This window comes from Sus scrofa, chromosome 3 (assembly GCF_054392235.1).
Source record: "Sus scrofa isolate SSC_HxYL_T2T_F1_AM1 chromosome 3, Sscrofa_HxYL_maternal_Yorkshire_Landrace_v2.0, whole genome shotgun sequence".
Classification (NCBI taxonomy): Eukaryota; Metazoa; Chordata; class Mammalia; order Artiodactyla; family Suidae; genus Sus; species Sus scrofa.
The window spans coordinates 7,868,269-7,883,152 of NC_139385.1; the positions used below are offsets into that span (position 1 = coordinate 7,868,269).

Here is a 14,884-nt window from a genome sequence, read left to right on the forward strand (position 1 = left end):
AAGGGAGTCCATGTCCATGTCTGTAGTGCCTGCCTCTGTCATATTCCCAGGTTTCATCTGTTGTGTGACGGAGACTTTCTGACTTGCCAGCCTCCTTTTCATGCCGCCAGGATCCATTTCAGCTCCTGCTCAATCTGACACATGCTGATTGAGCTTTGAGGAAGTGAGAGCAGAGGGCAGAGAACTGGGGAGCAAAGACCGAACCCTGACCTTGATGAGATCCCAGGCTGGGAGAGTAAAGGATGCTCATGCAGAATCATTGTCTGCCCATCCCCTCAGAGCAGCAGTGTGCTGCTAAGCGTTCACCAAACAGTCTGCAGAAAAGAAGCCCTGATGTGTGGCATTTGCCAGGTTCCATGGGTAAATATGCCCACAGGTCAATTGAAGAATTGTATGAATTGACTGTGTTCCCCCCTTGCCCCAAGGTCATGTGTTGAGGACCTAACCCCTAGTGGCTGTATTTGGAGAAGGGCCCTAAGGAAGTAGTTAAGGTTAAATGAGGTCATGAGGAGGCGGGGCTGGCTCAGGAGGATTCGTGTCCTCTTGGAAGTGCCCCGGGAATTTCCCACTGTGGCTCAGCAGTAACGAGCCCTGCTAGTATCCACGAGGATGCGGGTTCCATTCCTGGCCTCGCTCAGTGGGTTAAGGATCTGGCATTGCCGTGAGCTGTGGTGTAGGTCACAGACATGGCTCGGATCCTGCATTGCTGTGGCCGTGGTGTAGGCTGGCAGCTACAGCTCCGATGTGACCCCTAAACTGGGAACCTCCATATGTCACAAGTGCAGCCCCAAAAAGCAAAACGAAACAGAACGAACAAACAAAAAGTGACCCCAGAGCTCCGTCTTTGTCTGTTCCATATGCCTGCAGTCAGAGGCCATGTAAACACACAGCAAGAAGGCAGCCAAAGGACAAGGCCTCAGAGTGAAACCCATCTTGTCATCAGCACCAGGACCTTGGACTTCACACCCTCCAGAACTGTGGGAAGTACATTTCTGCTTTTTTAGCCACCTTGTCTGTGCTACTTTGCTCTGGCAGCCTGAGCAGACAATACAACTACCACCAGGAGGCCACTGAATGTAAGTCAGGAGTAAATGTGCAGCACGTGTCATTATACAGTCTTCCCGCCATGCAGCTACAATAGCACAACCACCTCAAGAACATAGGTTGCAGTGAAATCTACGCTCAGAGAGACGGACTTTCTCTCTCCTAGTTGCTCCATCAGGGTGGGCTTGGCTGCGGCCGTGAAAGTGGGTCTGGCCTCAGGCAGGATTGGGTGGGATTACAGTGAAAACTGGGCTTCTCCTCGTACTCTCTTCATCGTAGGCCTCTGATCAGAAAAGGAGGGTTTCTGTTGGAGCTTTGCCTTCTTGGGCCTGCTGTGCAGCTCTGGGATTCAGGATGCTCCGAGTCTGAGCCGAGAGATGTGTGAGGATACAAAACCAAACCAGACCATCAACTCGCTGCCATGCCTTTCGTTGAGCTTTGAGTTCTCTCTCCAACCTCTCTGCTCTTCCTTATTTTCAGAGTCTTGCAATAGTCACTTCATGTGTTCTGTCCAGGGTTTTGGTTGTACTCAGTGGGGGAAAGATAGGGTGGAGTGTGTGTACTCATATTAACCAGACCAGGGACCGCCTACCTTGGATTTTCAGTCCCACAAATGAGGCATTATGATTGCTGTTTCATAAGCTCAGTATTAGTTTTGATTTACCTACATGCTTATTTCTTTTTGCCTCACCATTTCCTTTTGCACCTCAGACTGTAATTCCTTCTCTTGCTTTTATTTTGTCTGGAAATAGCTATATTTTGCTAGTGTTCTTTTTTTTTTCTTTTTACCGTTTCTAGGGCTGCTCCCATGGCATGTGGAGGTTCCCAGGCTAGGGGTCTAATCGGAGCTGTAGCCGCCGGCCTACACCAGAGCCACAGCAACTCAGGATCCAAGCCGCATCTGCAACCCACACCACAGCTCGTGGCAACGCCAGGTCCTTTACCCACTGAGCAAGGCCAGGGATCGAACCCGCAACCTCATGGTTCCTAGTCAGATTCGTTAACCACTGCACCAAGACAGGAACTCCTAGTATTCTTGAAAATAATTTATCTGGGTATATAATTCTAGATTGCCTTTTTTTTAATACTTCGAAAATAACATTGCATTGTCTTTTGTTTATTGGGTTCCATCAAAGAGTTAGCTGGCTCTTCTGTAGATACTGATTTTTCATTTTGCTTTCGGTTTTTTTTCCCCAAACCTGGAGCAGGCAGGAGTTACACTGCCAGGGATTGAACCCATGCCACCATTGTAACCAGAGCCATAGCAGTGACAATGCTGGATCCTTAACACACTGAGCCACCAGGGAACTCCCTCATTTTACCTGCTATTACCTCTTCCTCGTCTTTGGAAATTTATAGTTAGCATAAAGTGTTTCTGGTTGTGGACTTCCTTCTATTTATTATGCCTGGAATTTATTGGTCTTTCTGAATCAATGCTGGAACGTTCTTAGCCATTGTCTCATCAAATACTGCTTATTTTCCAGTTTCTCTGGCCTCTCATTCTGAGATCTTATTATGAGGCCTGTCAGATCTTCTTACACTGTATTTTATGTTTGACTTGTTTCTTTACATATTTTCTCTCTGTGCATTCGTGCTGCATTCTGACAGCGTCTGATCTGTCTTAAGCCAACCCACTAATTTTATCTCCAGGTGTATTTAATTTGCTGTTAATTTATCCATTAACTCTTTTAATTTCAGTTTTTATGTTTTACATGTATAGAGTTTCTGTTTGTTTTTTCCCCCAAATCCACCCTGTCAGTTGTACATTCTCTTATTTCATCATACTTCCAATATTTTATTTCTTTCCATATATTGATTTATGAGCTGTGTCTGATAATAGTAATATCAGTAGGCTTTAAAGGCCTAACTCTGACGTTTATTGTTTCTGTGGTTGTTTTGTTCATGATCACTTGTTTTGTTTGGTTGAATGATTTTTTAACTGAGATCATCTTACTTAGAACTAATCTATGGGAATTCTTTGAGGCCTCGGTGTAAGTGCCTTCCTCCAGAGGGGATCTGTGTTCACATATGCTGGTTGCAGGGATTCTCCCCATCGAGGGTCACTTTGTTGTTGTTTTTGTTTTTTAGGGCCAAAGACATGACCTATGGAAGTTCCCAGGCTAGGGGTTGAGTTAGAGCTGCAGCTGCAAGCCTACAGCACAGCCAAGGTAAAGCTAGATCCTTGACCCACTGAGCAAGGCCAGGGATCGAACATGCATCTTCATGGTTACTAGTCGGGTTTGTAACCTGCTGAGTCACCACAGGAACTTCATGAGTTACTTTTTTTTTTTTTTTTTTTTTTTTTTGTCTTTTGGCTGCACCTGTGGCATCCTGGGCCAGGGATTGAACCTGTGTCACAGCAGCGACCCAAGCCGCTGCAGAGACAACGCCAGATCCTTAACCCACTGCTCCACAAGAGAACTCCAAGGGTCACTTTAAATGAAAATTTTGGCTTTGTCTTTTTCAAGCCTCATAAGTAATGTGGATTCTGGCCTAAACCCGCGAGAGTGTGCGTGAGGGTGAGGGATGCTCTGGGAGCTATTTTTCCTTCTTTTCTCTGCAGCTGTGGCTGAAGAATCAGTGTCCCTCCCTCCCTCTTCATGGTGGCTCTTTCTCTTCTAACTCAGTGTATGAGGGTCAGTGTTTTAGGGGCCTGGCTTTCTGCAGAGGTCTCATCCAATTTCTCTCTCCTGCTCTGGCCCAGACTTTGTCTCTTGTCACCAGGGATGTGGAGGCTGGTTGTAGCCCAGGCTTTACCTTCGGGTCCCTGGATGTTGGATGATGGATGCAAGCTATCTTCCAGGATAGATTCTTTTTTTTTTTTTTTTTTTTTTTTTGTCTTTTTGCCATTTCCAGGGCTGCTCCCATGGCATATGGAGATTCCCAGGCTAGGGGTCAACTCGGAGCTGTAGCCACCAGCCTACACCAGAGCCACAGCAACGCGGGTTCCAAGCCAATCTGCGACCTACACCACAGCTCACAGCAATGCCAGATCCTTAACCCGCTGAGCAAGGCCAGGGATCGAACTCACAACCTCATGGTTGGATTTGTTAACCACTGAGCCACGATGGGAACTCCAGGATACATTCATTTGCAGCTTGCAATATTGTGCTTGGCAAGAAAGATATATTTGGCCGTTTGAATGACCAAATATATCTTTCTTATGCATATCTGGTCTTTGTCCACAGTTTCTGATTCACAGCTCCCAAAACCCTTGGACTTTCCTGAGCCCTAAGAGCAATGGGAACATCTTTGCTTGTAATATTTGGTCTCTTGATTTCAGTTCTTGACATTGGGTCAGAGCCATAAAGGTGAAATGGGCATCTTGTGTTCTTAACAAGCGCCTTCTCACCACAACTGGGGCTTTGTTAATAAGGTGACTTCTTAAAGGTACTGAAGCTTAGTTTCCCCTGCAGCAGAAGGACAAGTGCCTCACCTTTTTCTTGTCTCCAGTCACCTTTCCCCAAGCTCCCCATGCCCTGGTTCATCCTATTCCTATTCGGAGCCCCTCCCCTTCCCGGCAGCGAGCCTGAGGTCCCTTTTCCCCACTCCTCACTCGGCTGCCTGGCGAAGAAACTTTTTTTGTGGGCAGACTTTGGGATCTCAGGGTTTGGCTTGCTGCAAGTGGTACAAAGAAACCAGGTTTGGAAATGTATTTTTCTATTTTCAAATTGCTTTGCAGTTCATGAGATACTTTGAATTCTAATTCTTTGTCAGTTGTATACGTTGTAAACTTCCTTCTGTTGGTGACTTGTTATGTCACTTTATTGTCCTTTTGAACTATGGCAGTTTAATCGCAGGTCTATTGAACGGCGTCTTTTTGAGAAATCCTGTGTCATGAGGGCAGCCTCCTGTGTTTTATGTTAAAGACTAAACGTTTGCTTTTTACCCAGTTAGAATTGTTTTTTGAGGCGTTCCCTTCGTGGCGCAGCAGAAACTAGTCCGACTAGAATCGAAGAGGATGTGGTTTCGATCCCTGGCCTAGCTCATTGAGTTGGGGATCTGGCATTGTGGTGAGCTGTGGTGCAGGTCGCAGATGTGGCTCAGATCCGGCCTTTGCCGTGGCTGTCAGCCGTAGCTCCGCTTTGACCCCTAGCCTGGGAACTTCCACATGCTGTGGGTGTGGCCCTAAAAAGCAAAAAAATGAAAAAGAATTGGTCGCTGGGGAAGCTGTGAAGTCGGAATTTGGTATTTTCTGGATAGATAGCTCGTTGTCCTGGCCATCCTTCCCCATGGAATTGTAGTGCCATCTCGCCGATGTGTAAATGTTCACATGTGCGAGGTATCTGTTTCCAGGCTCTCTCTTCCTGTTTGTTGCTGTGTGTGTCAAAGCCACATTTTCTTTCTTTTTTAAAATTTACTTCATTGAAATATGGTTGGTTTACCATGGTGTGTTAATTGCTGCTGCATAGCACAGGGAGTTATACACACACATATATGTACACAGTCTTTTTCATATTCTTTCCATTAGAGTTTCTCAGAGCATATTGAATATCGTTGCCTGTGCTCTAAGCGGGCCCTTGATGTTTATCCGTTCCATAGATCGTAGTTTGTGTCTACTGATCCCAAACTCCCAGTCCGTCCTTCCCTCCCTCCCTCTCCCCCTTGCCAACCACAAATCTGTTCTCTATGTCTGTTTACATGTCTCTTTGGGTGCGTAGAAGAATTTCTCTAGTGTATATACCTAACTGTGGAATATCTGGATCACAGAGTATGTGCAGGTGGACGTTTAGAAATTATGTTTAATTGTTCCCCAGGCAGTACCAAGACACGCTCCCACCACTGTTCACATTGCCTCCAACACCTGCTCAGCCAGACACTTAAATTTTTACGCGTCCGATGTGTGTTAAAATGGCTGTTTTTGGCGGCGTGTCCTTGGTGGTGAGGGAGAAGAGCCTTTCTCAGGTTTTCACCCATTTTGGTTTCCTCCTCTGTGAATTGCCTCTTTGTATTTATCTTTTGTGGATTTGAAGCTGATTATAATTCGATCCATTACGCCTGTAACCTGCCTTCACTGCTCAAGCTCCCTTCAACTGTTGCTCCTTTAAAAGGTTGCATGTCCTCCAAGCCTCAAGCCGCCTCGACAATAGAGATATTTGCCCAGGTTGTTTTTAAGGAACCCGGGGGTTGGCTGCGTTCAGTTTGAGCTTGAGCCGGTTAAGATGGCTAAGAGCCCTGACCCTCCAGTGGGCATGTGTGAGTGTCCACTCCGGGGCCTTCAGACCCCCGAGGGCCCAGAACTGCCCCCCTCAGGGCATGGTAACACCCATAGCCCCACCATTTTCTGAGCTCGTGTCGGGTGAAGAAGCTTAGGAGCTTATCGCACCTGTGGCAGGAGGCCAATCGCCTCACCTTTTCCTTCTTCCCAATCGCCTTTCCGAGCTCCACGTGCCTCAGCTTTACCCCATCCCTCTCCTGAGCCCCTCCCCTTCCGGGAGGCAGCCTTGAGGGCCCTTCTCCCCTCTCTCCTTGCTGCTGGGCTGCCTGGGGAAGAAGCGTCTTCTGTGCTGCAGATCTCGGCGTCTCCATGTTTGGCCTGCTGCCTTCCAGCAAACGAACCAGGTTTGGAAACATCTTTTTCTATCTTTCAGTTGGTTTGCTGTCCATTCGCTATTTTGAATTCTACTTCTTTGTCAGTGACATACGTTGCAAATATTGTTGGTGTGTTGTTATTTCACTTTATGGTATTTTGAATTATTGAAGTTTAAATCGAATCTCAGATTGATCTATCTCGTCGTGTATCTTTTTAAGAAATCCTGTCCTACTCTTAAGGTCATAAAAACAGCCACCTGTGTTTTCTGTTAAACACTAAAAGTTTGCTTTTCCTGTTAAAGTTTTACATCCAGTTGGAATTGGTTTTTGTGGAAGGTATGACGCTGGAATTTTTTTTTCCCCCTTTGGTCTTTTTAGGGCCTCACCCGAAGCATGTGGAGGTTTCCACCAGGGTAGAGGTTGAATCGGAGCTGTAGCCGCCAGCCACAGCCACATCCACAGCCACACCAGACATGAGCCGAGTCTACGATCTACACCACAGCTCACGGCAATGCCGGATCCTTAACCCACTGCGTGGGGCCAGGGATCAAACCTGGGTCCTCATGGATACTAGTCAGATTTGTTTCCAGGGAGCCACAACGGGAACTCCTGGGGCTAGACTTTAACTTTTCCCAGAGATATAGCCAATTGTCCTGGGCATCCTTAGTCCATAGAGTTGCAATGCCATCTGTCTAATATGTAAAGTTTCCACGGTGCAAGGATCTGTTTCTAGGCTCTCTATTCTCACTCTATCTGTCTATGTGCCAAAGCCACATTTTCTTAATTTCAATAATTCTATAAGTAGTCCCAATATCTGGTATGCGAGACCCTCATCGAATTTTCGTTCTTCAAAAATTTCGTTTAGTCTAGGTGTGTTGCTCTTCCACTGGCATTTAGGAATCTGCCGATTTGCACGACCAAAACCTTTGGGCTGCTCATTGGGATGGTGTGTGCTTGTGGACTGATTTGAAGAGCAGAGAATTGATAAGCTTCTGGTGCTTTCTGCTTTACAACCTGACCATGACATGGTGTGAAACTAAGTAGATTTCAGTAATTTCAATAATTTTATGTTTTTTCCAAAAGATCTTCTATTTCTTTTACTAGGTGTATCCATTTTATTCTATTAGCATATTGTTTGTTACTTCAGATAATTCTATCTTTTGCATATTGTTTGTTATTTTAGATACTTCTATCTTTTTCATTAATTCATGCCTATTGCGTAATTTACATACAGTGAAATTCGTCCGATTTAGATATTACAGCTCAGTGAGTGTTAAAAGGATGGGGCTGTGTGGTCACCATCACAGTCAAGACGGAACATTCCGCTACCAGAGTCCCTTCATGCCCCTTTTGTAGGCAGGCCTCTTCTCCCGTTTCCACTTTCTGGCAATCGCTGCTCCAAATCCTGTCTCTATCATTTTGCCTTTTCCAGAATGTCATATAAATGGAATCATACAGTGTGTAGCCTTTTGAGTTTGACGTTGTTCACTTGGTAAAATACTTTTGAGATTTGTAATTGCGGAATACAATTCAAACAGGACACAGAGGGATTTTTTTATCCTTAATACTTCTTTTTGAAGCGAAAAATAGCTGAAATGGATGGAGCTATATATAGATTTATTCAAAAAGTTAGACAAAGAAGCGCAAAATCATCCCCCAAATCAAAGGATATCAATAATAAATATAAACCAATCAATGTCACAGAAAACAAACAGAGAGAGGAGAGAGAAAGCCACAATTTGACTCTTTGAAAAGACTCATACAGTTAATGAACAACAAATGGATCTGACAATACGAGGGGTTCAGATCTGCGAAAGCCACCAAACTGTCTTCCCAAGTGGCTGTCCCATTTTGCATTCTTACCAGCAATGTGTGAAAGTTCCTATTGCTTCACATCCTTGCCAGCATTCCATGTGATCAGTGTTCAGAATTTTGGCCATTCCAATAGATGTGTGGTGGTATCTTGTATTTTTTTCTTTTTTTAGCCTTTTGTCTTTTGAGGGCCATACCTAAGGCATAGTTCCCAGGCTAGGGGTCTAATGGGAGCTAAGGCTGCCGGCCTACACCACAGCAATGCAGGATCCGAGCTGCATCTGCGACCTACAACACCAGATCCTTAACCCACTGAGCAAGGCCAGGGATCAAACCTGTGTCCTCCGGGTTGCCAGTCAGATTCATTAACCGCTGAGCCATGATGAGAACTCCAGAAAGCAACTGACTTTTATCTTAAACATGTATCCTGTAACCTTGCGACAATCATTGATTAGTTCCAGGAGTTTTTGTTTGTTTGTTTTGCCAAATCTTTCAGATTTTCTACATGGATAGTCATGTCATCTGTGAAAAAAGACAGTTTTATGTCATCCTTCCAAATCAGTATACCTTTGATTTCCTTTTATGGCCAGATGGCATTATCTCAGGCGTTCAGTATGATGTTGAAACACAGTGGTGAGAGGGGATATCCTTGCTTTGTACCTGATCTTAGTGGGAACGATTCAGGTTTTCCTCCATTAAGTATAATATTAGCTTTTGGCTTTTTGTAGATGTTCTTTATCAAGTTGAGAAAGTTCCACTCTGTTCCTAGTTTAGTGAGAGTTTTTAAAAAATTGTAAATGGGGAGTTCTTGCCGTCGTGGCTCAGCAGTTAACAAATCTGACTGGCATCCATGAGGACGCAGGTTCGATCCCTGGCCTTGCTCAGTGGGTTAAGGATCTGGTGTTGCTGTGAGCTGTGCTGTAGGTCGCAGATGAAGCTCCGATTTGACCCCTAGCCTGGGAACCTCCATGTGCTGAGGGTGCAGCCCTAAAAAGCAAAAAAAAAAAGAAAAGAAATCATGAATGAGTGTGGGATTTGGTTGAATGCTTTTTCTGCATCTATTATGCTCCTGTACTTTGGCTTCATAGCCTGTTAATGTGGTGGACTACATTCATTGATTTTCAAGTGTTGAGCCAACCTTGCGTGACTTGGGTAACTTCCACTCGTTCATGGTATATAATTTTTAAAATATGTGTTGGATTTAATTTGCTAATATTTGGTTGAGGAATTTTACATCTCAGTTCATGAGAGATAGTGGTTTGTAGTTTTTTCCCCTTGCAGTGTGTCTTTGTCTATTTTGGTATAAAGGCAATGCTGGCTTCATGTAATGAGTTAGGAATCAGTCTCTCTGCTTCTATTCTCTGAGGAAGACTGTGGAAAATTGGCGTAATTTCTTCATTTCAGTGTTTGGTGGAATTCACCAGTGAACCCATCTGGGCTTGGAGTTTTCTTTTTTTGCTGGGGGGGGGTGGGGAGGCATGGGGCTGCCCCCATGGCGTATGGAAGTTCCCAGGCTAAGAGTCGAATTGGAAGTGTAGCTGCTGGCCTATGCCACAGGCACAGTGACACGGGATCCTTAACTCACTGAGTGAGGCCGGGGAGCGAACCCTCGTCCTCATGGTACTAGTGAGGTTCCTTACTGCCGAGCCGCACTGGGAGCTTCTTGGTATTTTCTGCTTTGAGAGGTTACAAATGGTTTTCAATTGCTTTAATACATATAGGCCAATTTATTTGTTGGCGATTTTAATATTTTTATTAAGGGCTATAAAATATCCAGAAAGATAAATAAATGTGATACAGTGCTATACGTCCTAATATAAAGAACTTTCTTTCACTGCATTGTTTTCCTTCAAATGGCCTTCACATCACAGGAGGCAGTGACTCTGGGCCATTTCTACTTCTTTCATTACATGCTGCAGAATTTCTGAATCAGTATCATGTCCTCAGTTTTTTCATTTATCCATCAGATTGATTTTCAGTCCATTGTTTAGAGGGAGCGTATTTTTTTCTCTTCCACAAAGAGGACTTTTTTTTTCCTCACAACTAGGTCATAATGCAGTAGAGTCATTTTCTCCCGTCGTCGGTTTCTCTTAGTGTGGAAGGAATAGCCTGTTGCAGCTTTGCTCATCATTTTCACCAGAGTTGTTTTTGACAAGCTCTTGGCAAAGGTGACTGTGGACAGCAACATGGTGAGAGCACCCTGCAGGGGTGCCCAGAGTCCCACAAAGGCCTATTTGGATTGTCTGGTTTTTTTTTTTTTTCCCTTGTTGGAGTTTTGGCAGATGGTGTATTTCAAGAAATTGGTTGATTTCTTCTAGGTTAACAAATTTGTAGGAATAGAATTGTTCAAACGTTTCCTTTCCTTTTTTTTTTTTTTTTTTTTGTGTGTGTGTGGCTGAGGCTGTGGCATGAGGGAGCTCCTGGACCAGGGATTGAATCCATGCCACAGCAGTGACCCAAGCCACAGCAGTGACAACACCAGAGTCGTTAACTGCTAGGCCACCAAGGAGCTCCCCTTTATTATCTTTTTAATGTCCATGAGATCTGTAGTGATATCCCCATTTTTATTTCTGATATTAGTAATTTTTAGAAATTTGTGTTCTTTATGTTCTTTCTTACTAGCTTAGCCAGAGGCTTGTCAACTTTATTGATCTTTTTGTTTTATTTTTTTCTACTGATTTTTCTTTGTAAAACTTTTTTTTTTTTAAATTAAAGTATGTGGAGCTCCCATTGTGGCTCAGTGGTCAGTGAACCTGACTAGCATCCACGAGGAGGCAGGTTTGATCCTTGGCCTTGCTCAGTGGGTTAAGGATCCAGTGCTGCCGTGAGCTGTGGTGTAGGTTGCAGATGTGACTTGGATCCAGCATTGTTGTGGCTATGGTGTAGGCTTCAGCTCTGATTGGATCCCTAGCCTGGGAACCTCTGTATGCCACAGGTGCAGCCCTAAGAAAAATAAAAAAGACCAAAAACCCCTAACAAGAACAAAATATTTAAAAATTTCTCTGGAGATTTCTTCTTTGATCCATGTGTATTTAGAAGTGTGCTGTTCCATCGGCATGTATTTTGGGATTTTCTTGTTATCTTTCTGCTACAAACTTCTAGTTTAATTCCAGTGTGATCTAAGAGCAGAAATTGTATGATTTCTAGTCTTTAACATTTGTTTGGGTGTGTTTTGTGGCCCAGAATGTCTGTCTTGGTGAATGTTCCATGTAGCTTGGGAAAAATGTGTATTCTACATTTGTTGCCTGAAGTGGTCTCTTGATGTGAATTATACTCATTTGTTGAGTTCAAGTATGTCCTTACTGAGTTTCTGTTGTTTCTGAAAGTGGGGGGTATTGGCATCTCCAGCTATGACAGTGGATTGTCTATTTATTTCTCCTTAGAGGTCCATCACTTTTTACCTTGCCTCGTTTGACGCTCTGTTATTAGGGGCATATATGTTGGACATTTTTATTTCTTCTTAGAGAATTGCTCCCTTTGTCATTATGTAGTGGCCTCTTTATCTCTGATTACTTTCCTTACTTTGCAGTCTTCTTTGTCTGAAATTAATGTAGCTGTTTTGCTTTCTTTTCATTAGTGTCAGCATAGTCTATTTTTCTCCATCCATTTGCTTTCAATTTGTATGTCTTTATCTTTAAAGTGAGTTTCTTGTAGACAACCTATGGGTATAGGTAGGCAGTGTTTTTTTGTTTGTTTGTTTTTGTTTTTTGGCCATGCCCGTGACACGAGGAGGTTCCTGGGCTAGGGACTGAACCTGTGCCGCAGCAGTGACCTCAGCCACAACAGTTATCATGCTGCATCCTCAACCCAATGAAGCACCATGGGTAATTTTTTTTGATCCACTTTGACAATCTTAGTCCTTTGTTATATTATTAGTAGTAGTATTTTCTTTTTATGGCTGCACCTGAGGCATACGGCAGTTCCCAGGAGCTGCACCTGAGGCCTACACCATGCTCTTGGCCACACGAGATGTGACCTGCATCTGTGACCTCCACTGCAGCTTGTGGCAACGCTGGGTCCTTAACCCACTGAGCAAGGCCGAGGATCGAACCCACTTCCTTACAGAGACAACAGTGTGTCCTTAACCGGCTGAGGCGAGATGGGAGTCCCTATTTTTATTTAATTTTATTATTATTGTTTTGGCCGGACTCTCAGCATGTGGAAGATCCCAGGCCAGGGATCCAACAGCAGTTGCAGCCTGCCCCACAGCTATAGCAACGCTGTGTCCTTAACCTTGAGCCACAAGGGAACTGCCAATCTTTGTCTTTTAATTGGTGCACTTAGACCATTGGCATTCAGTGTGGTTATCAGTACAGTTAGAGTGATACGTATAGTATTCTCTGCTGTTTTTGTTTCCCTTGTTCTTTGTTCCTATTTTTGCCTTGCACTTTTTCTGCCTTTTGTGATCCTAAGGAAGCATTTTGTATGAATGCAACACATGTTCTAGAAACATAATGGTTATTGACTGTATTTGTTCTAGGGACAGGCGAATGGTGAGAAGGCGGGAACTAACGTTTATTAGCAGTTCTGTGGGCTGGCTAGATAGCTACATCTATGCTTATTCCCTTTATTTGTTTGATTCATTCGATGAATGGATATGTGGCATTTTAGAGAGAAAGAGACTGAGCTCAAAGGGTTTAAAATGTGTTGCTTCAGACCAGTGTAGCATATGGCTTTTCCATGGCTTAAATCTAGGTCTTTCTGACTCCAAAGCCACCTAGTTTCTTTCAACTGAAAACGTCATTTTTTAAAATTTTTTTGCTTTTTAGGGCTGCACCTGTGGCATATGGAAGTTCCCTCTAGGGGTTGAGTTGGAGTGTAGCCTCCGGCCTACAGCACAGCCACAGCAATATGGGATCCAAGCAATGCCTGCAACCTACACCACAGGTCACGGCAATGCTAGATTCTTAACCCACTGAGCAAGGCCAGGGATTGAATCCGCATCCTCATGGCTACTAGTTGGGTTTGTTACTGCTGAGCCACAATGGGAACTGCCCGTGAAAAATGTCATCTTTTTCAGAGATTGTTTTGGAATGAGAAAATCAGGAGTTTGACTTGTAGAACGTAAAAACTTAGTTTTGTCACATTTTCAGTTAGGCCCTAAGAAAAACTTCAAAGCTCCCCAAAGCAAGGTCTCACTAAGCAGCTCGTCTGAGGAAAAAGAAGGTAGAATAGCGCCTGAGGGGCTGACTCCACCAGCTCCTTGTGGGGCCTGTCCCGTGGTGGGGAGGGAGGGGCCTGAACCCCAGGAGGCATGGCCTCTGGGGGCTGGAAGTGTCCCCTCTGACGATGAAGCCTCCAGGGACCTGGACCTGGAGCAGCTCATGGAGGATGTTGGAAAAGAGCCGGAGCCGAGGGAGGAGCCGCAGCACAGAGATGCCGCAGGGGAGCTCACCATGGCCTTCTTTGAGGAATAGTGGTGTGCTCGCACCTCCTCCCTGTGCTCTCACCCCTTCCCCGGAAGCAGGAGGGCCGGCTCTCCCAGGGTCCCCGAGAACCTGAGAAGTGTTGGGGTTGTTCGTTCACAATGAGGTTAAATGGCGAAAGGCAGAGTTGTCCAGTTGATGTGTTAATAAACCAGGTGCCTGGAGTTCCCGTCGTGGCTCAGTGGTTAACGAATCCGACTAGGAACCATGAGGTTGCGGGTTGGATCCCTGGCCTTGCTCAGTGGGTTAAGGACCCGGCTGTGAGCTGTGGTATAGGTCGCAGAAGCGGCTCGGATCCCGAGTTGCTGTGGCTGTGGTGTAGGCCGGTGGCTAAGCTCTGATTCGACCCCTGGCCTGGGAACCTCCATATGCTGAGGGAGTGGCCCTAGAAATGGCAAAAAGACCAATAAAATAAAATAAACCAGAGAGGACAAGATGCAGAGGAGGAGGGGGACACTCTCACCCTCTCATACAAACACAACAAAAAAAGCACATCTACAGAATAAATGACTCGCACAGAACAGCAGCCAATCACTGGCAGAGGAACCTAAACTCCAATAACGGCAAGAAGTTCGTGACATTATTGGGCAGAACGGGAGAAAAGAGGAGAGTGAGAGAAGGTGAATCCGAGCGGGACGGGCGCTCCCGAAAGGGAACTGCGGAGGAGAAAGGGATCCCGCACCCTGGAAAGTCACCTACCGGGGGAAAGATCAAACAGTGGACCTCCCAGTCCTGTCTGCCCTCAGGAAGTCCTCCTTTGCTTCAAAGAAACACTGTTAGCCCCATCAACACTCCAGAAAAGCCACACTGCCTCAAAAAAGATTGACCAACAACGCTAGCCCTCAGGAAATATTCCACGGCAGTGACAAGGCAAACACTGCCCGATCAAGGAGAGTACAACTCCCTCAGGAGAAAGAAAACAACAAGCAAGATGAAGAAGCTGAGAAACCACCCCCAGTCAAACCAACAGGAGAACTCACCTAAAACAGTCAACAATGAAACAGATCTCTGCAGTCTGACAGACCTGGAGTTCAAAAGCGAAATAGTGAGAATACTGAAGGAATTAAGAG

The 14,884-nt window shown here is 45.0% G+C and overlaps 1 pseudogene; it reads right to left on the bottom strand.

Annotated features, from left to right (window-relative positions):
* Positions 1 to 10,249: 10,249 nt before the first annotated feature.
* Positions 10,250 to 10,693, bottom strand: LOC146404372 (large ribosomal subunit protein bL33m pseudogene; annotated as a pseudogene).
* Between the last annotated feature and the right edge of the window lie 4,191 nt (positions 10,694 to 14,884).